This window comes from Ips typographus, linkage group LG2 (assembly GCF_016097725.1).
Source record: "Ips typographus isolate SLU linkage group LG2, UJ_Ityp_2.0, whole genome shotgun sequence".
In the NCBI taxonomy this organism is placed as follows: domain Eukaryota; kingdom Metazoa; phylum Arthropoda; class Insecta; order Coleoptera; family Curculionidae; genus Ips; species Ips typographus.
The window spans coordinates 18,113,963-18,135,232 of NC_138423.1; the positions used below are offsets into that span (position 1 = coordinate 18,113,963).

The 21,270-nt window shown below is 34.7% G+C and overlaps 1 protein-coding gene across 2 annotated transcripts in view; it reads left to right on the forward strand.

The window, feature by feature from the left end:
• The window catches only part of LOC145724775 (uncharacterized), a 175,937-nt gene that overhangs the window by 131,606 nt on the left and 23,061 nt on the right, over positions 1-21,270 (forward strand). The window lies entirely within an intron of this gene.

Below are 21,270 nucleotides of genomic sequence, written 5' to 3' on the forward strand. Positions count from 1 at the left end.
ACCGTAAAATCACAAGACAAGATCTCGATATCTGTAAAGTTCTCGGTCATCCAGATAGATAACTGACGTTTATTTGACAGATAATGCCGTACCGAACCCATAATAACAACTTAAAACCCGTCGGTACGGAACATTGCGGCCGGCTGCGTGACGGAATCGTAAAACTGTCTTCGTGGTCATTTTTTGTCCATGGATTTGTTTTTCTTTGCTGAACGTATACCGCCAATGATTAAACATAACGTTTTGTACCAACCTAATTGATTCTTTCGAGTTGACTTTTTCTCGACTGGTACAACTGAATACAGACAATTTACGAGTAACATCTGTATATTTACCATACTTCATAGAAATCATACAAACTTATTTGTCTTTTTATAGTATTAAAAGTTACGTGTTTGTACGTCAGGAGATTGTCAAAAATTGAATTAAATAATGACGTAGCGTTGTGTGTAGTAGTTCACTAGTTTTTATGTGCCCTTAGTGAATTTCTTCTTCTTCTGCTGCGTGTCCATTAATGGATGTTTGCGATCACATTTGTCCACTCTTCCTTATTACGTATGGTATGCATTAGTTCTTGCATTGTCCTCTTGCGTTGCGGAACTGTTAAGAAGAATCGAACACCTTTTATTTCTTTGCGCTTCTCTATAAACTTGTCGCACAACCAAACTGGTTAATTAATCGGATTTTTAATTATCCTTTTGGAAGACGCATATGGTTTATCATCATTCTTACTAGATAGTTTTTAAAACTGAATTAGTGACCAAACAACTTAAACTTCTCCTCTTCTCATAAATTCACGATGACACAAAAATAGGAAACTATTTCTGGGAGATTTACTGCATGTGACAGCCATTTTCTTGAAATCTTCATAAAGAGGAACCCACGCTCTCCTTCCGTTTTTCGGGGGTTTGTTGTAATAATTGTTCTCGTTTTGCGTCTTGAAATCTTGAGGGTATTTTTCCATAAGCAGTTTTGTTGTTAGGTTCCAGATAGATCTTGATGGTACATTCTTTGTATTCGTGCCCATTTTGCTTCCTCATATTAAAGGCCCAATCCTTTAATGTGTATATTCGCCAATTTGGAAATCCTGGTGGCTCCGTTCAGAGTGGAATTCAGAAAATGACGCCATACCTACGTACTGTTTACTGTTTCTTGTGTTTTTTGGTTTACTCTTTCTTCAAACTTCTTTAATTCGGTTTATGGATAAACACCCAAATGACATTCATTTTTGATAAACCATAATAATAATAATAATAATAACAGTCTTTATTTCGAATTGTGATTATGATAGAGTACAATGTACATTATCAACTAATACAAAGGAAATAGTGTCATGGTAAACTATGAACTATGTAGTACTTAAAGATACTTATATACATTTTCAGCGATTTTTTCCTAAATACAGATTTCAGAGAATAAGCAATCTTTATTTAACAAAATAATCCTCTATAGTGTAGGGTTCTAATTCAATTAATAAATTTTTTACTTCTTTTTTGAAACTTTTGTCCGTCAATGTTTTCAGCCTGTCTGGTAGGTTGTTAAATAGGCGAATACACATATATTTTGCATTCTTCTCAGTGAGTGTTAATCTATGTTTTGGACAGTTTACATCTTTTTGTCTTGTGTTGTATGTATGATTGACTTTGATGTTAAATAGGTTTTGGTTCTTTTTAAGAAAAATGAGACACTCATATATGTAAATTGCATAAACTGTCATTATTTTATTTTTTTTAAGGATGGATCTACATGAATTACAAATACATTCTGTATTGAAGTATTTCTACCCCAAAACATAATTGCATACTTCATAATCGATTCAAAGTTGGCAAAGTACAATATTTTAAGGACCGCCAGGTTCAGATACCCTGAGACAATTCGAATTCCATAGCAAATTGAGTTTAACCTGCCTAGCAGAACATTTATGTGATCAGACCAATCTAGAAATTCATCAAACTGCACTTCCAAAAATTTTGTGTTCTTGGCTAGTAATTGGCTCCTGTCAGTGAGAAGGCGTATTTCATTAGGTTTCTCAAATGTACCTTGTTTTGTTGAAAAAATAATCACACTTGTTTTTTCCATATTTAAAGCTAATTTATTTTTTTTAAACCACTCAGAGATCCTAATAAACAGATCTTTTCCAGACTGAATTAAAGTGCTGATTTCCTCTTGACCTACAAGTAAATTTGTGTCATCTGCAAAGTTGACGATTTTTTCATTTTCTTTTGCTATAGAATTCAGATCGTTCATGTAAATTACAAAGAGTAGTGGCCCCAGAATACTGCCCTGAACTATTCCATGTTGATTTTCTTTTATGTTTGATGTGTATGGCTTGCTGTCCCTAAATAGTTTAACCTGTTGTTTCCTATGAGATAAGTAAGAATCAAACAATCTTAGGGCCTTACTTCTAACTCCATAGAGTTCTAATTTTTTTAACAATAGTTCTTTATCTACACAATCATAAGCCTTAGATAAGTCTAAAAATATACCTATTCCTAGTTTATGGTTTTCTATGTGTTCAAGGATATGACTTGTAAACTGAAAAATTGCTGTTTGTACTGATCTTCCGGCAATGTAGCCATGTTGATAACCACTGAAGAGGTCGCACATTATAAAAAAATCTGTTAGCTGTGTGTATAAAACCAATTCAAAAATCTTTGAAAAGGCTGGAAGGATGCTTATTGGTCTGTAATTTCCTATTTCATTTTTATCACCTTTCTTATAAATCGGTTTAACTTGAGCAATTTTCAACTGATCTGGAAAGCATAGTGTTAGTGGCTTGGATATATGTGGTAGTACCAATTTAACTATACTTGCAGGAATCTCATCTATACCACTTGTTATTTTGTTTTTTAATTTTGCTGAAAAATCACACAGTTCCTCTTCAGTGATTGGTTTGAAGTGAAATGATTCACTATTGGGGATTATATTAAATATATATATAATTATATTATATAAACCATAATTGAAACATAAACACGTTAGTAGAATGTGAGAGATGATTGAAGGTACCCATGAAAACAATACATTGTAAAACCATCCTGAGTATAGGTAAGAAATTCCATACTACGCAAATGAGATAACCGAGTAATAAAATCAAACAAAGCCTATTAAAAGCGTGAGATCAGCAAGAAAACAAACAATAGCCGAACCTGTCAGGAGTCAAATGTTCGGTGGATCGTAACAACGAGCGACCCCGTGACCCGCGTGTTCGGACCAATAGGAAGTCTTTTTCGGAATGTCGGCATAGAGAAAGTCCTATAGTTTATTTGTTTCTAATCGAATTTTGATCGTTTTAAAGCTTCGAGAACCACCAGCTGTTGTTAACATTCTCGGAGTGTAAGTGAAGTTGCACCGTAGAATGCGAGATTTCGATAAACGCGATTGCCTTTATTTATTTAGTCCTATCAGGTTCAGAAAATTATTGTTTTACGTTTACGATTATTTTCGATTCCTCCGGCAACGCGGTCACGTACATGTCTTAGATTTATATACGTACGATTTTCGTTTTTGCACATTTGCTGGTCATATTGAATGCACAATTTCTGGTTTTCTACCAACTACATTGTCATGGAATATGCTAATGAGCTTCAACAATTTTAATAATAGCCAATCTTAAATCTTGAACAACTTGCTGACAGTTTGTCTGTCTTCTTTTTTTGTAACTGTTTTCTGCAAGAGAAGACCATCAACCATCAATAGAAATTTAAGGTCAACACATAATATCATGTTTGTAATAGTTCTGTATTTGGAACACCAGAAGCAAGTCTTTTGCAGTTTCGATCTAATTAACTTAACAATAACAATTTGATTTGAAATTTCCAACGTATCTAATTTTTCTACACTTCTTCTTCTAGTGCCTATTCGTTTTGAATATTGGCGACCATCCTGTCTATGATGACCTGGTTGACTGCTGCTTTAAACAGTTTTGTGGTTGTTTTTGAATACCATGTCCTTAGGTTCTTGAGCCATGATATCCTTCTTCTTCCGGGCCCTCTCTTTCCAAACACTTTTCATCGGAGGTTGGATTTTAAGAGTTTGTATTTGTTGTTATTTCTCATTATATGTCCGAGATATTCCAGTTTCCTTCTCTTAATCGTTTTCATCACCTCTTTTTTCTTCCCAGTATTGTTTCGTTGGTCACTCATCTACCCATGATATTCTAAGGATCTTTCTGTATAGCCACATCTCGAAGGCTTCGAGCTTCTTTTGTGTAGCTTCAGTCAATGTCCAGGATTGCATGCCATAGTACAATATGGAGAACACATAGCAGCGCAGGAGTTTTACTTTATGGTTATGGCTTTTGAAGAGCTTACACATTTTGATGGAGGCATCTCTTGCTTTTTCTATTCGACATCTGATCTCTTGTGAGTGGTCCCACTGTTCGTTTATTAAAGTACAAGTTTTAAAGCAGGTTTGCACAAAAGCTTAGTTTGTACAATCGACAACTGAAGTTTCAACCAGTTAAGACATTTCAGAAATACAGGGCATCACATACGAAGTGCAATCGCGAAAACATTTTATTATAATTTGAAAGAACGGCACACATTCTGTTGGGACATTCTGGTGTATCGTTTTTCTTTGTCTTAGAATTTAAAGGTAATAAACCCCGTTTGTCGTAGGACTTCTATCTCTCTTGTATTCACTCAAGAGGGAACATATCAGATTTCAATTTGCAAACCCATTAAAGTCTAGTCTAACGTTATCGATTCTTCCGCATTGTCTCAATGACTCGGATCGTCTTTGACGCTGTGAAATCGAGTCGCGTTTCTAAAGCATTCCACGAAAACTCGTATTAAGGTTACGCAATCGTCTTCCACAAGAAAATCGAATATGGTTCGAGCTAAGAGCATATCGAAAGCGTCTAAAACGAGCATTTAAATCGAGCAAGAGAACAAAGCGAGAGCGCGCCAAGTGAAAGTTTAAAAATCACGCCCCGTTTTTGAACCCGATCCGCGGCTATTCTATTTAAATATCGCCTTACCTATTTAGTAATTTATATTGTGGTAAAAAAGTTATGTATGAGTAAAATTTGCTTTTATTTTAGGTTAGGTTAGGTTAGGTTACTAATACAAGATCATTAGTTCTTGATTGTCAGCTCCTTACAATCCAATAGATTACGGGTCATAACAGTGCACGTCGTCAAGTAACGCTATAAATGCTCTCCTCTTACTAATGCACGTAGTAACAAGAAATATGGAAACAAACACAGATTTACCGAATTGCTATTCTGAGGTTAATGTGTCTTTACTCACTGGGAGGCCCCGCCGCCCCTCACTCCTTAGTGTCCCCGACACCACGCTTATAGCAACCATCGCCTCTATGTTAACACCTTCCCCTGACTATCACCTGTAGAAACTGATTAACGATCCCCCTCTCACCCCCAAACTAAATGGTAACTACTACTATCACTACATCTTGCACATGGTAATCAATACTGCTTTGTCACCCTCTTCTCTCTATCTCAAACAATTAGCCTCATAATGCTTAAATGCTTCACATAACCTGCTCACACTGCTACGGGATATAAGTTTAACTCCTCTTTGAGTTACTCCCAACTTAAGCCCATCTTCCGTGCACTAAAACCTCAGTATCTGGACGCCCCCAGCGTTGCCGCAGATGTGTTTCTGCTTTCTGGCGTCCCAGAACTACCCTCCAGGATGCGTATTCTTGAAACGAGGGAAGGGAGTTATCAAGAGAAAGACCTGTAGAATGTGACAGGAACCCGTTATTGTCAGCTTCTTCTGTCACATTCTATGAACACTTCTCCTGAGATTTCCGTTCCCTGCTTTCAGGAATTAGGCCCCAGCTGATCAGCGAGTTCTTTCTCTCTCTGGCGTTCCTAAACGCCCTGCTCCCACGACCTATTACGCCCTAGATCTCGTCTAGGCGCTTCTTCCATGTCAAGCACTAAATTGACACCTAAATCACTGCACGTGGAAGCCTCATATGGTTGACAATATATGGCCCTGCATGCACCTGGCGCTCTCGTCTGGTCCCATATGACTTCTCTCTACACGACTAATCTCTGGTAATGTCCCAAGACACACGTTATTAGTTTAAGGTTTAAGGTCACGTGACATTTCCGCCATTTTGACATGTTTTAATCGTAATATTCCAACCAGTTTTTCGAAGGTAATGTGATTTTTTTCCGACCATTTTGATTTCCCTTTTTCACAATTTTTTTAAATTTTTTGTTCTGTCAAAGACACTTAGAGGAGATTCAGAGTTTGAAAGACACTGGTGCCATTTTGGTCTTTCTGAGCTGCAAAAAATCTCTCTAAATGTACGAATAAACCCTGCACACAAATATGAATATAGTACATTTTAAAGACTTTGTATTGTCCTTATTTAGTAACATATTTTTGCTCAAATGTAAAGTATTAATGACAGAGTGGAAACAGATGATTCGTCGTCCTTTTACCCGTATGCATCATCTACGTGACGATTGTCCAGTAAAATTTTTGCGGATGAGCAAAGTCAGGACAGTTTTTTCGTCGCGAGTAATTGCACAAACAGTATACCGCCCGCGCCAATTTTGGAACAAATCACTGAAAATTCAGAGGGCGAAAGCAAAATTGAATATTTGACTGCCAGCGGTTTGGTAGAGGATTTCGAGGGAAGCAGTTCTGTATTCGAACTCGAAACTGTGGAAAAAGTGATGGAGGTAAGGCTCATTTTGCCAATGCCCTACTGTGTATACTACCAGAACTACTACTTCTCCTACCAATGGCAATTGGTTTTCACTCAACACACATCAACTAAGTAGTAGCTACACTACTAGGCAGTAGTATAATCCCTGTAAGCAGAAGATTAAACACTCGTATAACACTGGGCTCCGTATTTGCAGAGTACCACCCTGTAAGAGATACTGGGCGATTGCCGAAACCGAACTCTTAGTACCAGAATTTCCCCAAGACGAAGTCCTTTCGGACATCTGTTTACTATCAACTCAATAGACAATGGCTATCTCAACCAGGTCGTTTTCAAGGGAAATACACTCTAAATATTACTGGCTGACATAGGCTTTATTTCAAAATTGGTCTGTTTTACAGTTTAAAAAAATAGAAATTATACACCAACAAAAGCATATTTTACATTTGTTAGTTCTTCAAAATTTGTGCTTGACGGTAACTGAGTTAAAGAGTCTTGTGGTGTCAAGCAAAAAGCAAAACAATTAACAAAAGTCGCAAACGTATGCAGGAATATAAATATCCATAACACGCCATAAATCCACTTCAAACTGGCGAGTTACTTAACGATGTTGGTTAATGATTTTTGCTGTTCTAATTGCGGTTATTATTTATCCACGGTTTATCGCAGTTTGAGAAATGATACAGGTCCGGGGGCCCGTTTATTACTACTTTGATGGGCAATGGTCGCCGGCTCCATTACCAATTTAAAACGGAAAACGGTGTATTAGTTTCAATCAGGAAATTTCATTGTCAATGGTTAATTTTTCATGGGTGAAAATAGCAGTAAAATTGATTGAAATTTGTTCTTTATACATAATCTCAAAACGTGAAATTACATAAATTATACAAGTAGGAAAATTTCAGAAATATTCATAGGAAAAGAGAACTAGTGCAAATCAATGGGACAATGATGGTCACATAATAAAACTAAGATAAAGTCTGATTAAACGAGAATATACAGGGTGTCCCTGAAATGACTGTATAACGCTTAATCACAAACTTACCTATATCCAAAGTTGCTTAATTTTGCCACTACAGAGCGCCAACTTTCTCAAGTTAATATCTTCTTCTTCTTCTTCATTCTTTCTAATATAGTCTAATATTTCCGACAGGATTGTTTGTTTTTGCGATTTTTACTTGTCTTCCATTCTGTTTACGTTTTTATTCCAGTATTTTCTTCTCTGTCTTCCATCCACCTTCCTATATCCTGTATCTCGCTCTGTTGTCTGAGGTCTTGGCTTCTGATTCTGTCGTATCGTGTTTACATCGCATGCGGTTCAGCAGGTAGATGTTTTCCTTTCCTTTATCTTTGTCGAGCCCATTGATTTGCAATAGTTCTCTCTCCTTACCATATAAGTTAATTATGATTATTATCGATTAAATGAGAGAGATATCCAAAAAAAAACGAAATTTTGGTAATTAGTTTTTTTTTGATGGCTGAAAATCCACTTTCACTCTTCTTCTTCTACAACTTGACAATATCCTATTTGAGAATTGAGTTTCGGTTTTTGATTACCATCATCAACATTGATTTTCCTTATAAGCGCCATATTGGATTTTTATGAACTTTAATTAGCTGTATATTCTGATTAAAATGTTGCGGAAATGACCAAAATTATGTGCGTTAATAAAGAGCGTCTTGAAAATAACTTTTCTACAATTTTTTAGGTCAAATGATGCCAGTTCACATGACAAGAGGTCATTAACAAAACGATCATGTGACAAGCTGTCAAGGAACGCCCTCTAACCTAATCATTTAATTGACATCATATTACCCAAGCAACTTTTTTAAGAAAAAAAAAATTTTAACTGTAAACCTTAAAATTGCATAAAAATGATTGCATGAAACTCAAGAAATATAATAATTTTACAAATAGAAAAACTAAAAAAAATTAATGAGAAAAAAACCTACATATTTATTTTTGTAAAGAAGGCAAAAATGGCAATGTATAAATGTCATTTCTTCCACTTTTCATGAAATAAATCAAGATAGAGTCAGAGGAGTGTCATAAAATTAGTCAGAAAGGAATCCATGTCACTTTTTGTCAGTGTGTTAAATGATAATAAGTTTAAAAATGCCAATGATGTCACGTGGGTAAGTGTCAAATAACGTAACAGAAAGTTGCTGACTTGGTATTTGCAATGCACGTTGAAAACGTAAAAATCCACTTTGGCGTCCATAAAAAACATCAAATCTCAAATACAACGTCGAATCTCAATTATAATTTTGTCACGTTGTACAAGAGTGGCAAGGCTCTTTATTGAACTCTAAATTGCGTTTTGTCCCAATCTAATCTTTCTTGAATCTCTTCAAATAACTGAGATCTCTATAAAACAGTTCAAAAATCCTTTATATTACATTCTTACGTCAGTCAATTCTATTTTGATTTTTGCTATAGTTGTTACGTAGGTACTATTGGTATAGAAAGTTCTTGGAATGGGTTCTTGATCAAAAAAGACAAGCTTTGAAAGCTTGAAGTCTTGAGGTAATTAGACCTTTCGTGGCTGCCTAATCTCTTCATCAGTAGAGCAAACTAACTACTACTAACTGTTCATTGGATAATAAAAAATGTTGTGGGACACTATGAATATCTTTCCCATACAAACTGCTCTATAAGTCTTCATCTTCCTTTTAAACAATGTTCCAAGAAAGATTGGTCGGTTTCATCCTTGAAACCGTATTGGATGCCATAGTTCAATTATCTGATTGTTAATCACGGCCGTGGCATACCTAAAACGAAAGCACCATAAAATTTTTAAAATATTAACCCAACCAATTTACGGACACGCTAAAACTATCAATCTTATCGAAGCAATGCCCGCCATAAAATCAAATCGATTCCGATGGAAAAAACAAGAAGAAGAACTTCAATTCGCTCCATTGTTTTATCGCACGCGGTCATCTAGATTAAATCAAACAATCTGGGATGTTATATACGTGTAATACACAATAACGATATTGTTAATTTTTTTTTGATTACTAATCAATTCGATATGGATCTTCGATTAAACGTTTAATCAAATAACTGTTATCGAGTCTTCGGCTTGTACGTGGATTTTTAATACTGTTTTTCTGTAATCAATCTAAATCCTTATTCTTTTAAAAGTTTTTCTACATGATGGTGGTGTTTTATTAAAGAAATGTCAACAAATTATAATAAACACAAAATGTTATAAATTTAAAGTAAAGCTTGTGTTTTTAGAAAGTTCAAACACTTACTTACTTAAAGCTATTTATACTACAGTTACTACCCATCAAAACCCTCCACGTTTCTATCTTGAATTTCGAAACGCTTCAAACCTTATAATCTTAAACTACCGACAGGAAAAGATATTGAAAGGATTCACTTAAGTGGCTCAAATTCCTTTTTTTGTTCTCAGAGGATCGATTACGACGGCGCCAACGGTCCTTCTGAAATTCCCTGAATCTCCTTCCGATTATCTTTAACAACTATACAAATAGGGAGCTTTAAAATAGTAAAAGCATTATAAAATCCATTGTTCCACTCATTTTATTTCGATACGATCTTTATTAGGTCACGGATATTTAATTTTTTCGTACTGGGAGATTTGTCTTATTCATGTTAATATATCAGTGTGAGAAGATCTTGAAAGCGGAAAAATGCCGTGTTTAGTTCCAGTTACGTGAGTTACGATCGGTTCCGTGCATAAAATGAGAATTAATGTTTAATGATTGCGAGGCTTATTTTGCCCAATAAATAATGTTAATTATTGATAAAATTATTAAACGTTGCTACGAGACCTCTCGAATGGTTTCCATATGTCTAATTGCTCATTAAAAGTAACCCTAATAATTAAAATCCTTTTTAAAAGGGAAATGTATCTTTCAGAATGCTGCAAAAAGCTGGTTAATTGGGGGTATTAGAATAATTATCGTCTCTCGGGGAGTCGTTTAAACATGCAATAATGTTCTCATCACATAAGTAATTCCTTGCCGACTGTGGTACTTTTAATAAGCTCCCAGCTTAAGGAATAAATTCCTATTTGAAAAAACTGAACTTATTTTTATGTGAATGCGGAAAATTGGAAGTTCATCTGAAAGATTTGTCAATGTCTCCTTTCAGTTTAAATTTATTTCAAATTTGGATGCTCAAAACTTTTTTCGTCAGTTGATATTGGTACATTATCGACTGATAAGTCAAGAGCACTTTACTGTACTTTCTTCTTTTCGTTTTGGTCATGATAATTTTGACTTGAAGCCCTAGCGACGTTGCAATCACTTCAATTTATTTACTTATTCTACTTCTAAAATTGCCTGTTTTATCTTGCAAAGAAACAATGGTCATACAGATATATGTACAGAGTGTCTCATATAAAAAGCCTTCTTTTTTTAACACGACTCATTCAGAACAGTAAAAACATTTCTAAATAGTTTAGCAGAAGAAACTTTTTGTTTTTTTCTAATGAAACACTATAGTATAATTGTTTATCTTATGATTAGCAGATTTAGACTGTTTTCAGGTGTTTTTGTGTGTAAAATTGCATTCTGAAAAGCTCGACTGGTCAATAAATTCCACCGCCTGAACATCAGAACAAAAGTAATTAAATTTTATTTATTTAACTCGTTTCTGAGGTTAATAAGTACAAACACATATTTAGAAAAAAACAACCAAATTATGACCATTAATATTTTTTTTCGGTGATTTAAAAAGCTTTGTTTTTATTGGACCAGACATCCAACGAGGTGCGTTTGTGGTAAAAATTTCAGACCTCTAACTTGATGCGTTCCTGAGATATTCAAGAAAAACGACGAAACTAGAGTCAAATTTGACGGCCAAAAAAAGAAAAAATAAAAAATAAATAAATAAGTAAATTATTAAGGCAGACAAGTCTCGTGAAATAATCTCGATCGATGTTTATGGAAGTGTCGAAAACATTTCGATCCAAAATTGTCAAGAATCTTATTTCATCAAGAAATGTCGATTTTGATCAACCAGAACAATTTCAATTACCCCGCTTCTTATCAAATTTTATCTCATCTTTGTCCACTCCATACAAATATGAATGATGTGTCCCTATTTTTTCTTACAGTTGATTTCGTATTAATATTTTTTTATTAAAAAAGAGAAAGCTTAAAATGAGAATTTACGACTGTTTTAGGTCTCTATATGGTTTTGTTCAAATAACACATTATTTGTGATTTCTTCAAATTTGGAGACAATATCAAACCTGATCATTGTCGCAATGAAGACATAGACATTCGGTGATGATTTATAGAAGGAAAAAACCTTTCGTGACTAACGATATAGTCACGCAACAACGAAAAATGATAATTGAGAGCGGCTTCCAAACCGAAACATTAAAATCATGTTTTTACCGGAATCTCACTGTGTAATTTCGGCTTGTTTTGTTTCATCTTTTCGTATCTCCGAACTTAGTCAGGTAATATGTGACTAATGATGTTTTAAATGCTAACCCTGCGGTTAAGTGGGAATTTCTGACAGGATATAGCAAAACCACCAGAACTTAGTCCCGAACATGTTTTCTCTGTAAAACTGGAAATTAGGTTTTTTTTTTGTAGGGTTGTATATTTCATTACTTCAATAAACGTCAGGCAGTCAAGAGACCAAAAGAGGAGTCCCCTTTCTTTATGATTTTAATTAAAGAAAAATAGCCGGAAAGAAGTCGCTCCCGTTAAAATAAATGGAGCGGACGTTTACAAGATTATGTCTGGCCTCTCTAAAGGTTTAAATGGCCGTTTCTGCTGCCTTCAAGTTTTGATAACTTAAAGTAAATCAATTAAAATACACTTGAGTGTGTTTAAACTGAGGAGTAAACCGCTGAGTGCAATTTTGTACACTAATTCCTAATAACTCCCAATAACTAACCCAACAATATCCACTCATTTTCTGAATTACCACGACTGGAGAATCCAAAAAGACGTTTTTGAATTAAAAAAAAGTAAAAATAAGAACATATGCGTGCAACGATTTAACCGGAAGTAGATATCAACTGCTGCTTAGTTTAAATGGGACACCTTGTATATTATTGCATTTTTGGATTCTACGTCAAATTCATTAATGTCATACACTTTTCTGTATCCGTTTCTGAGATATTTACCGTTCTATGTGAAATTTAATATTTTCAGTCTCCCTAACAATAATTTTAATTTATGCATATCAGGGAACGTTTTTGTTCTAAGAGCGGGTGAAGAAAAACGATAAAATATATTATACAGGATGGTCAAAAAAAGAGCTCACGACGTCAGTTCTAAAAAAGACGTTTTCCAAATTAAACACTCGTTATAAGTTTGTATTAGGTCATTTATTTAAAAAATGTATTCTTTAAATTGATACATTGAACCACCCTGTAACTGTCAAAATAATCGAATTATTGAAAGTTAAAGCAGTAGCTGTCAAATTCAGTTAAAACTGTCAAACAACTCGTTTATTTGCAACACTTTGTATAGACTTTTATATGTCAATGGATAGAAAAATATGGCCGTTTATGTTGATAGGGTGCTTTGTTTGGCCTCTAGAGAGCTCCAAAGCTAATTAAACGTTCTTCTTGGCCGTAACCACTCTAACTTCTTTGAGGGATTTTTTTTAATCGGTCAGGTACGGACCTGATATTTTGCACAAACCTAGCACAGTGAGTGTCAAATTTAGAGCCGTAGCAAAACTGTAGAAATAAAATCATTAAAGTCGATTTTCGCTTGCACTAAGTAGCCAACATAACGCAAAACCCATTGGAATAGTGGGGGTGTTTCAAGCAAATTTGACCCTTATGAAAATTGTCATTTGCAAATTCGGTTTTTCAAGAAATTTCTATGCATTACATCGTAGTAGATCTAGTAACCGTGTTTTCTTAATCTTCTTCTGTTTCTGGGGCACTCTGTCTGTAAACCGTAAATAACACGCGTATTTGTAACACTTCGTATATACTTTTATATGTCGATGAACAGCCAATGAAATGAGCTTTATATTGACGTAGAAAAGTCGGTTGGTTAGTGGTACCGTTTAGCCACTAGAGGGCGTTAACCAATTTTTTTTATGAATCATTTTGTTTAATATTTAATTGCACTATTTTTGCTAGAGTTTTATACGTCAATGGAGAGCCAATAACCTTTCTCAAAAGTTCTCAACATGGATTGATAGGTTAGACGGTTTGGCCGCTAGAGAGCGTCAAAGTTGACTATTTTTTATGACTTCGTTTCATCATTTTATTCAATCTTTAATAACACGTTTATTTGCACTATTTTTAGTAGTATTTTATACGTCAATGGATAGCCAATGAAATGAGCTTTCTAACAGTCTCCCAATTTGAATGGATAGGTTAGACGGTTTGGCCGCCAAAGAGTGTCAAAATTAACTAATTTTTTCATGACTTTGTTGGTGCATTCTTTCGTTCAATCGTCAATAACTCGCTTATTTGCCACACTTTGTATAAACTTTTATATATCAATGGATAGCCAATGAAATAAGCTTTCTATTGACGTATAAAAGTTGATGGGTTAGGGGTACGATTTTGTCGCTAGAGAACGTGAAAATTTTTAAAAGTAAAATTACAAAATTCATAATATTTCATTGTATTCCAACGGAATTCATTGAAATTACCAAACTTTATTTATGTTTAAATTTGAATGGTAGATGTATAGAAAAAATTATTTTATGATTTTTTTTTATCATTTTCAAGTACCTTCTATAATGCCCATTAATTCCTAAAGTTTGTACACCATAATGTCCCAGCGGTTTAAACGTAACCGAAAAAAATCACTTAGAAGAGGAAAATTCGTAATTGTGTGGTGGTTGTGACCATTTGCAGGTTACCAAAGTCAATCAAGGCCAGTCAAATTGGAAAAGCATGTCTAAAACAGGTTAGAATTAACATACGCCGCTACAACAGCTACCAGTCTTATCTACAAAACACCTGACCTGTAGATCTGTCCAAACGTACAAAGCCGTTTAGAAATCGTCTTCGATTGTTATCTACAATCATAATTAGACGATCAATTACCAGTTCGGGGATTAGGTCGAAACGCTATTTATACAGCGATAAACTCTGATCTAATGTCGTCCATTTACGATGCGACACTAATTAATTTTTAGTTCTGAGCGACGTTTCACTAAATTGCTTTTTGTATGATTAACACGGGGATTTGCTTAATCGATCCCGTAATTTATTCATTAGATTTTTTTCACGGACATAGTCCATTTTGGGATTCGAAACAGCCTACTAAAGCAACACGCCCGGTTATTGAATTTTAATTAGTCTTTTTTCTGGTTACGTCTTAACCCACGTTAATCTGTTTTTTCTTTTTTTTCCAGGTAAGTGTCCACGTTCTACTAAGCTGACAAAAAGAGAACTGCAGACTAGTAGGTACCAAATAGTTCAGTTTGTATCAATAACTCTGAATCAGTCAAACTTCTCATAACAATGAAATAGTACAGGGTGATTGTTTATATTTTACAGCATATGTCAATCACTTGTAGTGATTTATGAATACTCAATAAAGCTTTCCACTGCATAAACAACGTAACTAAAATAGAAATTGTTTAAGAGATAACATATCCACCCTTGTGGTACAATTCACCATTATCTTCCTCCCTTTAGATGTGAAAAAAAAGACAAGCATTGTAAAGCGTAATTAATGAAGTTTAAGTAATTCAATTCAAAGGAGTTCAATGATTATAATAAATTACAATTTTAACTTCATAACATAACAACGCCTCACAATGTAAAAGATTTTTCCTTTTGATTATTCAAAATACCTGGATGTAATGTTCTGCAGCTTTTTAATCGTTTTCTTCATCGATTAGCTTCCACCAAGATGCAGGTTGGTCCGTAATCTAAACGAAGAGAATGAACATAACCGCATCTCGGACATTTTACAACACACAAGAGTGGCGATCTTTACCTCCCATAAACAGGGTGAATTAATTAGTACCCACGGCATTGCCGACAGGAAGAATTGGTCTGGACAACCGCTAGAAATTTCCTTATCCGTTTAAAAAAAAATCCGTGTAAATCGCTCCCAGGGACACGAACAGCAAATAATTGTCATTAGTAAGCCCGAGTCAGTATTGTTGAAGTTTAGTTAACGAGGCAGTTCCTACACTTGGTGCAACATAGTATGAAGTAGTGGCATCCTTCTCACGTAATTAAGGTCCTTTTGTTATGCTATACTTACTTCGTGTCGCAACTTGAAATATGTTGTGTGACGGCCAAAAATTCCTTAACATAAAGCCGTCTTTAGACTCATAAAGAACAGGCTTTCATACCATAACAATTTTAAAGTGTAACTGTATTCATTTATAACCTTATGGTTGGCGGAATGATAATGGAATTATAACCATGGGAAATAGTGTCACAGTTTGATTTGTCGTAAATTTTTATTTATGGCAGCTTAATTTAACGCAAGTGTTTAAATTAGTTTTCTAACTGGAGAGAACGCTTATAATCCTAATTTGGGTCGACTCGTCTAACAGTTTGAAAATTAGATTCACTTTGTTAAACTCGACCAACTTATTGGTGGTAACGATGACTTTCAGATTCACTCTGCTTTAATTGCTAGCGAATCGAGCAAAATCATCGCCAAGTTGTAATCTGTAATTCTATCTATAAATGGTGGTAAAAAGGTAGGCAATAACTGTTTAAAAAAAAAGACGGATATTAATCAAAATATGTGCAGAAGATAAATATCATCGAAACAGACCTGACAAGATACTCGGGTGGAATGTAGAATTGTTACTAGATATATAATAATCAGTGTAGTTATTATTATCAAAATTATTGATAAATGGTTAACAAGGATTGTTTCCATCAGGGATGAGTTATTGGAAAGTTACTTTGAAAAGTTTGGAACCACTTGTGGTTGAACTGAAACCTATAGATGCTCCGATATGATTTGAAATTGTCACCTAATCCTCGCGTACAGAATATGGCATTGTTAAGTTTTTCTCTTAGTTTGTAATCAAATAGTGGAAAAAAAGATGCACCCCCAGCACAATTTGATTGGTTTTCCTAGCGACGCCAAGGCAACAACCAAATGGTTGATGTCGCTAAGCCTTAGAAACTCTAGTTGGGATTCTGACATGCCATTGTGGTCTCAACATCCTTCTGCATCTTAAAGGAATTGGTGAGAGCCCCGTATGTTCACAATGTGGAAGGGCGGAAGAAACATGTTAGCATCTATCTCTAGAGTCTCTAGATCTATTAGAGTCTGCCACCGCTGGTCGTCAATCAGGAGGCGCTTTCACACCTTCCTGTCTTCTTCTTGTCTTCCTAGGATCCTAGTCTTCATCAGGTTTTACTTGTAATCAAATAAAGCTCTCGCTGCAGTTCTAAAAAACTTGTTTTGTCAAAGTTTTACGGTTTTAGTTCTAAACAATAAAGACAAAGCTGCCAATTGCATTTAGATTTACACTTGCAACACACTAAGAGACATGACGCTTTGACGTTACACATGACATGTTATATGACAGTTTGAGGCGTCGCATAAATATTCTTAATATTTGACACTGAACTATTCTTAATAACAGTCACGTGACTACAAAAAACATCAGTTTAAACTTAGAAACGATCACATGACCATTCAAATAATATTTTAACATTTAAAACGGTCACGTGACCTTAAGGAGTTACAAGGCAAAAAGTGACAAGATGCATCAAACTGCTTTTTTGAAGAATTTGAAGAATTACTAAAAAATGTAAATACTGAAGGTTGCAAGAAATTTCATCCTGTATTAAGTATTATGTATGTATTAAGGTGTTTTTGCATTCAAGGGCCTCCTTAACGAGTTACAAGGCAAAAAGTAACAAGGTGAAGCAAACTGCTCCATTTCAACTGAAAAATAAGTTATGTTATGAGTTTTAAACAAAGACCCTTTACTTTACAAAGTAATTACTAATTTGATATTTTAATTGGTATTTGAATGTGATATTCACACATTTGTGTGCGGGAAGAAGTACTTCTCCACATTAGTGCAGTACTTTTCCGCATTGCAAGATTAATTTACAATAAATGAATAATAAACCTGCAATTTTTAAGTTTATATGTGTAGAGCGAAAATATCTATTTTCACCAACCTGTTTATGAGATGTTTAAGCGAAGAAAAAATGAGTGCGGAAAAGTAACTTTACTGCAATAGTGTGGAAAAGTTACTTTTCCGCACTCATTTTATTTTCAAAAACATTTAAATCAAAATACCATAACTGTATATTTGATTTCTCAATTAGGAATACACTTTTAATCATCTTTGCAAACAGAGGCTTTCAGTTTAGTAATTTTACTATACATTTTCGTTCAGCAATGAAAAATGATACTCGTAGGAAGAATTTTGTACCTAACACATGCGGAAAGCGTCTTTCTCGCCCTGTAACTGCCTGCCCGAAGTGTCGCGCGGGAAATTACCACTTTTCGCACTTTTTAGGTAAATAACTATTAGTCAGTGAAAATGGCAAACGCTGGACGAAATATTAGAAATTCTAAAAGAAAATGCACAAGCTATTAAAAGTTTATTACCTAAAAAGTCAAGAGCATCCTAGGATAGGGAATACGAAGTTTTTATAGCATGGAACAATTAAAATGCCATGGGTAATATTAAAAACGGTTTCAGGGCGTTATAAGCGGGCGTTATGATAACGCCCGCCCATAATGCCCTCAGGTTGTTATGTACACTATAACCTACACCGTTTTCAAGGTATTATGTACTGATAATGGATAGGTCAAACATAAAACAACTAATACCCAAGATATAATAATACAATTATTGAAATCATAATATATCAACATTTAGCTGTCAGTTACCCTTTAGCGGTGTTGATATACACAACAAAACAGGTTTTTCAACACAAATCGTATTTAGTTTTACCACAAAAAGCTTACACCATAACGTAGCTAAATTGAAGCTTTATATGGCATTCTTAACCAGTGTAATATTTGATTAATTGCCGATAAACCCTATAATAATTGAGTTATAAGCTGTAATAAACGAGCACTTACAATAGAGAAAGGTAGGGTCTGATATGATTTATAATCAGCTATTTTAAAGGTCTCCATAGTCATAAATTGTGTCATCTATAGAAATCACTATAGTACGTTTAGAATAACAGAAAAAAATAATCATTACTGTTTAATGACTCTCGTCCAACCTGAAGCAATCATTTAGCCCTCTTTAACCTCTTAAGTGACAGCTGATCAAGTCGTAAATATCGATAACAAATAATTACAAATCTTAAACCACTCATCTTCATTAATGTTAAAAAGGCGTCACCAGTCCCATGTGTTAAACGTTTATATCCAATTTGCATATGAAAAAGAAACTTACCAACACTCGAACGCGGTAAATCCAATATTTATTCGACAATTTGTGAACGTGTTCGGTGAATAGCGTTTCTTAAGGACCTTTTTAAAGTCGAAACATTTACGGCATAATAACTGCTTCTATGTTTGTCAAAGACTAACCAGTCTCTATAGTATTTGAGTTCCAAGAGTTCGAAACAAAGAAAACTACCAAATGAACCCCATCGCTAATTCAGGATTTATTCGAGCTTGTTTTTCCCCAGCTTACACTTTAAATGTGTTTTAATTTGCCTGAGTAACAAGTGCTGGGGCCGTAAAAATGCAAATCAGTGTCTAACTAACATTTTCCGATTGGAATTTAAGCTCCTTGTTCGTCCTGAAGTACACTCTCTTTAAACTTTATTTATTAGTGCAATTGGAAGTAAAATCAAGAAAATGGAATAATTTAATCGTAAACATTTAGCCGGATTCAATAAAATACAAAACCAACATTTATTATTATAAAATGACTGAGCGACAATATAATTTGCTCGTTGAAATGGAAATAAAACAAAAAATGACTGGCTATTCAGAATGTGGGGACATAACTCGGAGGTATCACACTGGGATTATAACCGTCCAGTTAAATAACATGTCCTACCAAGGATCAGTTCAGAATATTAATTGTTATTGCCTTAACGTTTGACTTCTTTCATTAGTTATAATGAATATTATTTTGTTAACGGGTCTTTGTTTCCTCTGTATAGCTTTTTTATCTTATTTTCACTAGATAAGTAAGCCAGTGCTTAGAGGATACACCCGGTATATCGGGTCTTGATAGTAAACGCCGTTTTATGCTAATTCTAATCTAGTGTGGTTGTGCAGTAGATAGTAAATGTTGATGAATTGCTATCATGCTGGAAAAGTAATAGTTTTGTGTTCTGCGCATTTATCAGAAAATTCATACTAATGACCATTCAAAATGATTAATCGTAGCTTAAGAGACTATGCTGGTTATAATATAAAGAGAAGGAGAGGGATAATAATAAAGCCCTTTTCAATGTCATTAGACTCGTGTAAGAGTGAGATTAGCACAATGCTTCAATGTTCTGATATTTTAGTACATACACCGATGAGCTAGTGTGATGAATTCATGGGGTTGTTTATCTCGTCGCATTTGATTGATTTTTAGTAGGTTTCAAGCAAAACACGCATAGATCATTCTAAAGAAGGAAGTTATGATGGAGAAATCAATTTGACTCTTTCATGTAAGTTTTGCCAGCAAATATCTGCTGCTCTATCCTTTGCAGGAAAGAGCAGTTTTTTGATGAAATTGTTAGCTAAATGAGGCCTGAAATCAGTATGCCAGGTCAGTCAAGATTCAGCTGGATTAACATCAATAGAAAATGTCACAGGTTAATATCAGAAATACCAACCAAAAAGCTTATTTAGTAAGGCAAACTGAGCACGAAAAAAGGCTTGCTTTTTGCTTAACAAGAAAGTAAGTTGGGTATCTTCAAAAAGCAGAATAACACTAGAGAGATCAAAATTGAACAAGTTTTCCTCAGAATCCAAGTAGATTTCAAAGAACGAATGTTGCAAGAAGCAGTATTAGTGGCCTTAAGTGACTTGGACAGTCTTACTCCTCTTTCAATGGGAAAATCTTCCATATAGTCAGGCAGTTTTATGCAAGCCTTGGCATTTTCATAGTCATTTTTAATGATATTAACGTATCTGTAGTCTATACGGCATTCTGCTAGTGCGCACAGCATTTGTTGTTAATTTACCATATCAAATGCTTTAACCTAACCTAACCTAACCTAACCAAATGTAATGGTAGCAAACGTTTAAACACCAAAAACGACCATTCAGTCGAAAATTCAAGCAACAGCCCTACAATAACATATAAATTTTTCTCACTTGGTCTCATTTACAAGGAATGTATTTTCTCACGTTAACCTGACAACTTTGTTGAGCGTTTAACAACACAAACACGTAACATACATTGATTAATTCCTGTAATACCTTTCAGTTACGAAAAATTCCTGATTCATTAACCAACCGCAACAGTTACTAAAACGTTCAATGTTTTCATACTTAAAATCTCTTCATGGGTGTTATATGTGCCCCAGAGGAACCCACGGAAATCATTCGAGGAATTTCAATGTTGCGCCGCTACAGTGGCCTTAACTAGTCTTTAATGCTCTTTAAATGCGATAGAAAAAAGCTAGGGACTAATTAACAGGCTAGATCTGGACCAATGCTCGCATGCTTGCCGGCCATTAGACCGGCACACGTTATAATGTTGGCGCATTACGGCGTCATATCGAGAGA